The sequence below is a fragment of the Aotus nancymaae genome, unplaced genomic scaffold (genome assembly GCF_030222135.1).
Source record: "Aotus nancymaae isolate 86718 unplaced genomic scaffold, 86718_ANA_hifiasm-v0.15.2.pri h1tg000057l, whole genome shotgun sequence".
Taxonomy (NCBI): Eukaryota; Metazoa; Chordata; class Mammalia; order Primates; family Aotidae; genus Aotus; species Aotus nancymaae.
The window spans coordinates 45,705,934-45,716,749 of NW_026988471.1; the positions used below are offsets into that span (position 1 = coordinate 45,705,934).

The window sequence follows — 10,816 nt, forward strand, 5'->3', positions numbered from 1 at the left end:
TTGACCTCCAGGGTTTCAACAGAAGCCTACTTGTCTAGGATGCATTAATCAAATAAGGGATGCAAGCTTCGAGTCCTCTTGGGCAGAAATGGACTTTTTCTGACACTGCTGCACTCTTCCCCCTCAGCATCTCAGAAATGGACACAGGACAAGCATCTCAGTGGTCTCAGCTGTCTGGCTTGGAGGTGGCAGGGAGAGAAAGGTATAGCCATTTAATCTTCCTCTTTCTGACACCAGAAAGTATCCCACATTAATCAGCCCCACATTAATGAGCTCCTCCCTCAGGCAAAGCTGAGCTGGGAGAGTCCCAGATAGGGCAGTGTCCCCATTATTCATTATTAGGAAGCCAGAGATATCCAGCAGGGATCAGTGGAGTTTTCAGTCCTCATCTCATATTCAGGGACCACAAGACATTCCAAGGCAAAACTAGATAGTGGATACTTAATAATTCATCCATGTTGTCCAACACGAGCTTGCATGTAACGTATCTCATAATTCCAAGTAACTCATAAAATAAGCAGTGAGAGACATTTATCGGACAGGCACTTCCTCAGATCATTTCATCTGCCTGAGAGAACAAACTTGCCACAATGAGCCTTATCCAGCAAAACAGGCTGTGTGTTGGAAGGGCAAAATGGCTGTTACATGAGCCCACCCATCTTGCCATCCAAGGGATGAGTGTGCACCCTGAGTGGTGGCGGGGACGACTTGCTAAGTGAAAAGCTATAAGAGAATGACACCTCAGAGATCAAGCCACCCAGCTATGGGCTCCTCTGACATGGGAGAGATAACTTATTTTCCTACCCCTTTTTCAGTGAGGCAAGAAGCAGTAGGGATGTTTTTAACTGCCACTAACAGAAAACCCAACTCAAAGGGGCTTAAGCAATAAGAAATGTATTATCTCATGTAACAAGAAACCGCAAGGCAGGCTAGTTCCAGAAAAGGTTAATTTAGCAGCTCAATGACATCATCAAGGACCCAGGTTCTTTCCACTCTTGCTCTCCTCAGTGCTGCTGTCAGCTTCAGGCCGGCGGCTGGATGCCTATAGTGGTTCCATGCACAATATCCAGAGCGTCTTAGGAGAATAAGATGAGAAACCTTCCCAAAGCACCCCTTATGGACTTCCTCTTGAATCTCACTGGCCAGAATTGGGTCACAAGCCCATGCCTAAGCCAATCGCAGGTAAGAGAAGTGGAATGGCTCTCACTGGTTTGAACCAATCGGGATCCACCTTCAGGGGCTAGAGATGGTCCCAGCTGGGCTAAAGCCCAAGGCTGGATGGGAGAAGGTGGAAGTCCAAATAAAATCAGTCTCTTGTTAGTGAGGAAGAAGGCAAACTCCAACTGAGAAGACCAACCCCAAGAGTTAGCAGACAGCAGGCACCCAATACATAGTTATTTTCTTTAAGTGACTTGCCAAAGGGCACAGAGCTATAAGTGGCAGAGCCAGAACTCAAATCCAGAAAGAGAAGAATGCTAAAGATAAACTGGGCTTAGTTCACAGCTGCTCCCAGGTCAGTCCCCATGGTGAAGAAGCCTCTTCCTACAGGGGTTCGGCTATTTTGTCATCATGAAAGTGAAGGGCACAGCAATGCTTTCTTTCTGAGGTAGGGGACCCCCTCCTCCACCATGGCCCCAGGAGTCCCTCCTCTGCCAACATCCAGCCAGCCCAGCTCTCACCTCACAGCTGCATTTTTCTGCTCTTCTCTAAAAAATAACTCCAAGAAGGTTGACAGTTTTTCATCTGTCTGCATTTGATTTATAGCTGCAATTACAAGCTTTCCTTCACAACGTCTGCATGCCAACAGATGTCTTTTGCAAGTCAGCAGTGCTGCCATCACAGCTGCTCAGTCAAACTCCAAGCATGTGTGCTACTGAAGACCTTTCCCTCCACATTCTGAGGGATGCCAGGCCCTGCCCCTATTCCCTCCCACACTAGCTGGGTCTGAGCTGCCTGGGATATATCAGAGTTGGGTGAGAGGTTAATGATCTCTTTCAATAGAGACCCCAAAAGACAGGAGAGACTACTTTCTCCACCCCAGACCCACCTGGGATGGCTTAGAGAGTGAGGTCTGCAAACACAGGGTATGGGGTAGGCTACCTGCCCAGAGCTTCCTCCCAGATGAGATCTTTACCATATGTTTCAGTGGGGATCCCATCCTTAAAAACAGACAAACTTCTGGCCCATGTTTGATTCGTTCTCCAACTTCATTTCTGCCCTTTCATGCTACCCCTTTCTAAAATGGCCACTCTGGAGTCAGTATCTCTGGGTTTAAGTCTTGGCTCTGCTCTTGAACCAGTTCCTTACCTATCTGTGTCCCAAATTCCTTTTGTAAAATGGAAATACTGAGAGTGTCTTAGTTCAGGTCGCTATAACAGAGTACCAGCAACAGAGTGGTTTATACAACAAGCATTTATTTCTCACAGTTCTGGAGGCTGGAAGTTCGAGATCAGCATGCCTCATGCATGGGCAAGCTCTGGCGAGAGCCTCTTCCAGGTTGCAGACTGCCAACTTCTCTGTGTCCTCACACAGTAGAAAAAGAACCAGCTAGATCTCTGGCCTCCTTTTATAAAGGCACTAATCCCATTCATGAGGGCTCCACCTTCATGAACCAATCACCTCCCAAAGGCCCCACCTCCTAATACCATCACATTGCCAGTTAGGGTTTCAACATACAAATTTTCAGAAACAGAAACATTCAGTTCATAATAGATAGTATCTACTCCATAGAGCTATTCTGAGTGTTAAATAAGATTAGATTTAAGTTCTTAGCTTAGTGTCTGGCATACAAAGTTTACTCTCCTTATGTTGGTTTATATTACTACTATCTGAGTTCCTTTTTAAATCTGGAGTAACTGTTCATTACCACTCACAGAGCCTCTCACAGAGCAACCCGGGTACTCTGCAGGTTGTCTCCATAGTGATCCTCACAACCACCAGGAAGATAACATACCCATCCCCTGGGATGAGCAAATGCGGCTCTGGGAGCTAGGAACCTGTCCAGGGCCTCACTACTAGGTAGCAGGAAAGTGGAAATTGCAACCCAGATCTGAGTCCAGAGCCCACACTTTTTCACTATGCCAACTGCTTGCAAATTCATTTTATCTGAGTCATTTTTTTTTTTTAGGAATTTGTGGGAATCAGGAATACTCTGAGGTGTGGGAAGGGGGAATCACCAATTAGGACAAAATGCCAGGATTCCAGAGGTCAGCAGGCATCCTGGGCCTTCTCTAAGGAAAGAAGGTGGGGTCTGCAGAACCCTCCTGACCTCCCGCATTTGTGACGTATGTTGTCAGCTACCTGATTCTCCATTGAGATTGGGGGAACCTGGTAAAGGAGAACAGGCTGCAAAGTCACTGCATGGAAGCAAGCCAGGCCCATCAGGGGAGAGAGTGCTGCTGTGGCCTTCCTCAGGAAAAAAAAGTCTCTCTGTGCCTTCTCCCTGTCTTCCTGGGGAAACTCGGATGTCCGCTGGGTCACTGTACTAGTGGGTGGGGTTACCGTGCCTGGTTAAAAACCCCAGTGCACATGGCCATGGCCCTTTCTGGCTATGCCAGGGCAGTGCTGAGCCTGGAGCCGGCTCCCAAGCCCTCATCTGTTTGAGTGCAAGGAGGCAAAGCCCAGGGGCTGCTCTCCCTTACAGCAGGTGCTTCTCTGTTGATGTTCCTCCCCACACCTGTTTCCAAGTAGCCTGAGACATCTCTTTCTTGTGCCTTCTTCTTCCCCTCCTGCAAGCCCACTCCCATTCAGATAACGTGAACCTGAGTCTGTTCCCTGGCAGGCCACCTGGGCCACGGAAGCCACATGTCGAGGCAACTGCTGCTTCTTGGTGCTGGCCTTGGCTTTCTCCTGTGGCCACACCGAGACTCAGGTGTGGCCATAGGAGAAAGAGGTTCTTTGGTGCAAGGCTACAGGACCTGAGAAGCTGAGGATAAAGGTGGCCCCAAAGCACTGCTTCGTAGGTTGGGCAGGGCGGGGAGGGTCAAAGCTCTAGCTGGCAAAAAGCTATCCTCTTGTTTTGCTTTACCTGTTTTGTGAAGAATTGAGAGGTTAGGAAAGATTTGAGTACTTCTGGGTCCTCTGATGGAATATTCATCTAAGGCCATCTCCATCTCACCATGACACCTGGAATGGACAGTGGCAGCTACAGAAAAAAGAAAGAAATTTTAAAAGAATAGAAAGAAAGAAACAGGAGGGTGGGTGGTGTCCTTGAGCCTTTGGAGAGAAAAAGGTTGAGTCTTTGGCCCTCGAGAGTTTGCAGTTGAAAGTCCCATGCAGCTGAAAGACCCACTTCCCTGGCATGTGGCCACTGACCCCAAAAGCATTTAATTTTGTAAGCGTGACAAGTCCAAGAATGACAAGAAGCTGGAGGTTGGAGGACAGATGATGGGGAGGAGAGGAAGCTATGTGCCCTATGGAGCTAACAAAGCACCTAGACTCAGATCCAATCCTTCCATGTTCTATAGATAAGTCTAGCGATCCCAGGGGAGCAGGGAAGGGCTAGAAGCAGCTCCTGACAAGCGATGTGTTGCATAGCAGACCAGAGCCTGGTTTCAGGGCTTTGCTCTTTAGGGTAAGGACGTGATAGCCAAGGCCAAAGTCCAGCTGGCCCGGGGGCAGGGGAATGTGGGCCAGATCCTCAGGAGGGAGGTTGCAGCTGGGGTTGCACATTTGAAAGCACAGAGTGAACATGCAGTAATGGGTGACTCTGTATAGGGATGGGGTAAGGAGGGATGGGCTCTGAGCAGAGAGAGGAGGGGAGGGCTGGCCTCTGGGAACATCATGTTCTCAGGAAACGGCAGTTCCTGTTGTAAACCCTGGCTCCTTGCTTGTGACAAACGTCCTGATTCTGAACTGTACAACAGCCCTCAGTGCGGGCACCTTCCTGGGAGGAGCAGGACCTTGCCTTAGTGAAGACCTACTGTGTGCTGTCACTGTGCCTCATGACATTTACCAACTCTTTCAGAAGCAGGTACTGCTGTTCCCACTGTGCAGATGTGCGACGCTGATTCCCACCCTGTAGCTCCTCAGAGTCAGGGCTACACCTTGGAGGGGTCAGCCTTTTTTTTTTTTTTTTTTGAGACAGAGTTTTGCTCTTGTCACCCAGGCTGGAGTGCAATGGTATGATTTCGACTCACTGCAACCTCCGCTTCCCATGTTCAAGCGACTCTCCTGCCTCAGTCTCCCTGGGATTACAGGCGTGCCATCACATCCAGCTAATTTTTGTATTTTTAGTAGAGATGGGGTTTTACTGTGTTGGCCAGACTGGTCTTGAACTCCTGACCTCAGGTGATCCACCCACCTCGGCCTCCCAAAGTGCCGGGATTACATGCGTGAGCCACCACGCCCAGCCCAGCTTGCTTTTTGAGGCAGCCTAATCCCCAAGCCGGGGTTTTAGGAACCTACATTCTTGTCCCAGTTGAGTCACTAACTATCTGGGTGTGCTAGGGAGGGGCCTGTCACCTCTTTGGGCCTCAGATTCCTTGCCTGTAAAGGTTGGCTCTCAGAGCTCCCTTGCAATTTTAAGGTTCTAGAATTCCACTTTTGGGACCAGCTGGTGCCCCATGAACAGCTTATGGGTTCCAACGTTAGTTTATATTGAGGCATCCTACAAGTTCTCGTGGTGAAAACGGGCAGTCTTCCTCCCCCAGCAAGTCAGAGCCTACCTTGGCAGAGGCATTGGACTTCTTGATGGGCTGAATCTCCTTCTGCCTCTGAATTATGTTCAACTCAACAAACACTAACTGGGCCGATCTGCAAACCTGGCTCTGTGCTGAATGTCGTTGAACTCAAGGAACTTCCCTCCAGGAATTCTGAGTCTAGTAGAGTAGACAGACAATAAAACGTTACTGAGAGAAGGGCAGGGCTGGCCTGTAATCACAGCACTTTGAGACGCTGAGGTGGGAGGATTGAGGCCAGGAGTTGGAGAGAGAAGGGCAAGAGACAAGGTCCATGAAGGGAACAGTTCACTCGGTCAGGGAGGTCAGGCATAGTTTGACAGAGGAGTGGCTCCTAGGTTGGATTTTGAAGAATGAATAAGAGTTCAAGAGATTGACAAGGCACAAAAACTTCTCTAGGCAGAGGAAATAGAATGTACAAAGGCATGAATGACATGTCAGTATGAAACAGCATGGTACAGAGGAAAACTGCAAGGCTATGAACTGAAATGAAGACGAGAGGAACAGCAGGGAGGATGCAGAGCTGCACGCAGGGGCAAAGCACGCAGGCTTCCCTGACCACACGCCTCCCTCCTAGTGCTGTCCTGATGGGATCGTCAGTGGTCCCCCAGCCCACCCAACCCGACTTAAAAAAGCTTCCAGGCTCCAAACAGCAACTCTCCTTCTGTCTTGGAGGCCCAGAGTTCTGTTTCCCATGATAAGAGGCAGGAAATTGAGGACCTGGCAGAGATGAAGAGACCCACCCCAGGATCTGCCAGTCCAGCACCTTGGCTCATCTGTCCTGTGGCTCATCTTCACCCGTCTTCCCTTTAGACTCATGGCTCTCAACAGGTGGCACCTTTGGCAAAGTCTTGAGAGGATTTTGGTGGTCATGATCGGGTGCTACTGGCATCTAATGGGTAGAAGCCGGGAATTCTGCTTCCTGAAATGCACAGGATAGCCCCCAAAACAAAGAAGCCTGCAGCCCAAAATGTCACCAGTGCCCAGGTCAAGAAGCCCTGCTGTGGACAGGGGTGTCGAGGTGGTCCCGCCCACAGAGGCCAGGAGGAAGCCAGATGCCTGAGCGGAAAGGCTCTGCAAAGATGAGGATAATTCTGATAATAGCAATAGTTAGAGTCTGTGTGCTCATGTCACCAGTGAGGCTTAGAGAGAGACCATGAACTACACGAGGTCCCTCGCAGGCAGGAACAGGGCCAACCTGGAGGCCCCCCCTTTCTAGGCCAAGCTCCCTGTGAGCCTCCTTGACAGAGTCCCCACAGACTCCTGAGTCCTCACTGAAGGTCAGAGCCTGCCCGAGTTAGTGGAGGTCATTCTCTCCCTCTTCCAGCATCCCAACTCCAGGCAGCCCATGGGCTAGGGAATTTTCTTCTTCTTTGGAACTTACCACATGTTCTGAGTCTCTGACACTGTGGCCCAGCGAGGAATCTGCCAGGAGCAGCTCCCGAGCCCACCTTCATTCGGCCTCTCTCAGGGCGTGTGGCAACTTGTTCTATCTCCGGGACATTGTTTGAGCCCACTGTGGCTCCAATTTTATTTGTTTATAGACCAGAGGAGGCCTGCATTTGCTGTCATTTTGACCCTCACCCCCAGCACTCCCAACTCACTCCTCTGCTGTCTGGAGAGTCCCCCTCCCTTCTTCCCTTCTGCTCATTCCTTGCACACCCCCTGCCGTGCCTGGGCAGGTCTTGCCCCTCCCTCTGTACCCTGAAGCCCTACTCAGCTGAGCTGCCTGCCTCAGACCCCCGGGGTCCCTTGGCCTGGCTGGCCTGCCCCAACTCCTAAGCCCAGGACTCCAGAGCACTGATGCCAGAGCCCCAACAGCACCCAGCCCCAGTTTTGGCACCATCTCATGAGTGCAGGACTTGCTGGCTGTAACAGAAACCCTCCAGCAGATTAGTCCGGATCCGGCTGGAGGAGAGGCCTGTGAGCCGGGCTGTCTGGGTTGGAATCCAGCGGCTCCCCTTCCCGCCCTGGGACCTGGGGCAAATTCCTTCACCTCTCTGTGCCCAGTTCCCCATATGTAAAATGTGGGTGGCAGCAGCAGGGTGGTGGTGGGGATTGCAGCTGAAAAGTCCTTCGAGCAGTGCCAAGCACAAGATAAGAGTGTGTTGCTATTATTATTATTATTATATGCCTTTGTGCTCATTTTGAAGTCTGAGCACTAGAGTCCTGATCTTTGGCCACCTAGAGGTCTGTGCAGGGGTGAAGACCACCCCCTCTCCTGGCTGGATCCCAGGCGAGCATCCCCGAACTTCTCTACCCAAGGTGCATCCAGTACTGACCGGCGAGAGAAGGAAGGGGACAGTTTTGCGACAGAAGCCATTCTATTCCTCTTCTTAACACATGCACCACTCTGAGGAAGATCCAAGCAGCTCTTTGCTCCTGGACACATAGCTCTGGGGGCGGGGGTGATGTTGGTCCTGATGTTGGTCCACAGAGAGACCACGGAGCTCACTGCCCCGTCTGCCATCTCTGTTCCTGCTCTAAGCTCCTGCTGGCTCCCCAGCCCTACCTTCCCTTCTTCAGCAATACCCACCTGCTCTGGTGCCTCAGAAGCATCCACAGCTTCCCACAGGGCTTGTCAGCCTGACTTGGAAGCAGAGGGGTGGGGGTATCAGAGTCCAAGGCTGGGGGAGACGAGCCTTCTGGTCCAGGCTGTGACCATCTTCACTCTTGCCTTTGGCTGTCCCTGTGTATCTGAAATGCACATAGCTCACCGCAATTTCCATCTCCTGCCACAAGTCCTTCCCCGAGTCAATATGCCAGACTTCTACGCCCTCATCCCAGAACTGTGATTTATCCCCTACCCACCCTAAAACCAACTGTTGGGCCCTCTCCCATGGCTCAACCCCAGGAGGCACTGTGCCCTATTCTCTTCCAGCTCCTGGGCTTCCTATCCATCCCCATCCTGCCCACCTCAGCCATCCACTACATTCTTTTATTCCTCACCTCTGCCCTGTGACTCCTGCTTCCTCCCCCAGAAGCTGGCCCCACGGAAGACAACCCATCACCAGGCCGGTATTGGACAGCCACCTGTAGGGAAAGTGGGGAGTCCAGTCTTTAACCATCCTCAGGGCCTTGACATCAAGCCATCCAATCTGTAGGCCCTGGCTTTGGAAAGATCTATTATGAATGTTGTTTCTGTTGTTTAGCACTCTCTTTTCAAAGGGCTCATTTATTCCTTGCAATAACCCAGCAGTTACATAGGCCAAGTCTAAGGTTCTCTTGTGAGCAGCCCCAGTTGGGAGGAATGTGAAATCCTCCTAATATCTGCTTCCAGACCATCTGGGGTTCCTGTTGCCAATTTCAGTTACTTGCTATGAAGGATGAGAAACAGGATGAAGAGAAGTTCCATCCTCCCTCTAAGACCAGGAATGTCCTGAAGGCATTGCCTGAAGATATCTCAAAGGGAAGGACCCCATCTGCTCCACACCAGGACATCCCCAAACAAGGCCCTGTCTTTCCTTCTCTCCAGATCCTCCTTGGTATTCAATCCAGAGGACTATATGAAGACCCCCATTGGGTGCTTTCTCTGGGTGAGTGACCAGCGGAGCAACCTAGGACTCATTTCCCCCTGTGTCTCTCTCATAAAAATGCTTTTATTTCATCCTGGGGATGGCCTGATAGTGGAGCCCTGGGGCTCGTCTGCTGGAGGAAAGGGTCAGTGAGGGCCAGACAGCACAGCTGCAAGTCTGGCTAGACCCTGCCTCTCTGAACTGGAACTCTTCTAGAGTGAATATGGGTGTGATGGGTCTGCGGCTGCAGATGTTGAGGAGTCTCCACCAAGGCTCCTTTCCTGATTAGGTTAATACTTGAAAACAACCACTAGAACTTTCATTTCTGCTTGGCCTCAGCCCACTCTTTTCCTTCTGCCCTCCCCAGCATGAGTCCTGGAGCTTGGAAGAGACCAGGGTTGGGAGAAGATGTAAGTATGGAACTACTCTGGCCTCCAGACCTGGTTTCCTTTCAAATCTACTGTCTCAGGATGCTCCCTCTGGTCCATCTTTTTTATCTAATAGGTCTGAAGCTGAGCTGTTTCTCAAAGTTAACCTCAGACTTCACCTCCTCCAGGAAGACTTCCCTGAATCTAGCAATGATGCTGTCTCCCTTCTTGGAATTCCTGAAGCCAATAGAGTCTATACCAGGAGCCTGCTGCGTGCCATGTCCTCTGGTTGAGCAAGCAAGTTGTTAGAGCTGTTCACAAATACTCCAGCCCTCCCTCCTCTGGACTCTTGGAAGAGGTTACTCTCTGCCCACTCGAAGTTAGGCGGTGCCATGTGACTTGCCACATGAGCAGAAAGGATGATTGTTGCTTCCAGGTGGAAACTTTTAAAGTCAGCATACTCTTTTCCACAACAATTGTCCAAGTCCCAGTTAATAGTTGCTTGGCCCTCGGGCTGACTAGGACAGGTTGAGTACCTGAAGATCTGTGATGAACATGTCATTGTGAGCAAAAAAGAAACCTTTGTTGTTTTGAATCACTAAGATTTTCTAGAGCAGTCTGTGACTGTAGCATCACCTGACCTATGTGATGCATTTTGTGAGCAACCAGGCTGTCCCTCAGCTAGTTTGAGATAAAGAGGAAGTTCATATTTTCTCCTTATTTTCATTCAAATTAGAAAAGCTTTTGATCTTACCCTGCTAAGACTGGTAGGAAGTATTCTTTCTCCTGGAGTTCTCACTCCTAAGCTTTCCCAGACTGTTTAGTGTTGCTATAAAGGAATACTTGAGGCTGAATAATTTACAAGGAAAAGAGGTTTAGTTGGCTCTTGGTTCTGCAGGCTGGGAAGTTCAAGAGGCATGGCGCTAGCATCTAGCATCTCTCCACTCCTTGTGAGGCCTTTTATGCTGTATGACAACATGGCGGCAGGTTAAAGGGAGGGTAGACACTTCTGAAAAGGGAAAGCCCGAGGGGCACCCTGACTTTCTAATAGTCCACACTTGCAGGAACTGATCAACTCTCACCAGAGCGAGAACTCACACAAGTGTGTGTGTGCATATGTGTGTATATGTGTGTGCACACACACCCATGTGCTTGGGCCCCCAGCCCCCAGGTGCACATGGGGCAGCCTATATCTGGGAGATTACTATTTCCTAACATGTTTGGGGTAACAATTACTGTCCTTCAATCAGCAGCT

At 50.3% G+C, this 10,816-nt stretch overlaps 1 long non-coding RNA gene across 1 annotated transcript; it reads right to left on the reverse strand.

Moving 5' to 3' along the window:
• Positions 1 to 2,403: 2,403 nt before the first annotated feature.
• Positions 2,404 to 10,002, reverse strand: LOC105731843 (uncharacterized). Its single transcript, XR_001110836.2, has 3 exons — positions 8,628 to 10,002; positions 6,422 to 8,375; positions 2,404 to 4,144 (listed from the first exon to the last, which is right to left on the reverse strand). It is a non-coding gene; the product is annotated as an uncharacterized LOC105731843 (long non-coding RNA).
• Between the last annotated feature and the right edge of the window lie 814 nt (positions 10,003 to 10,816).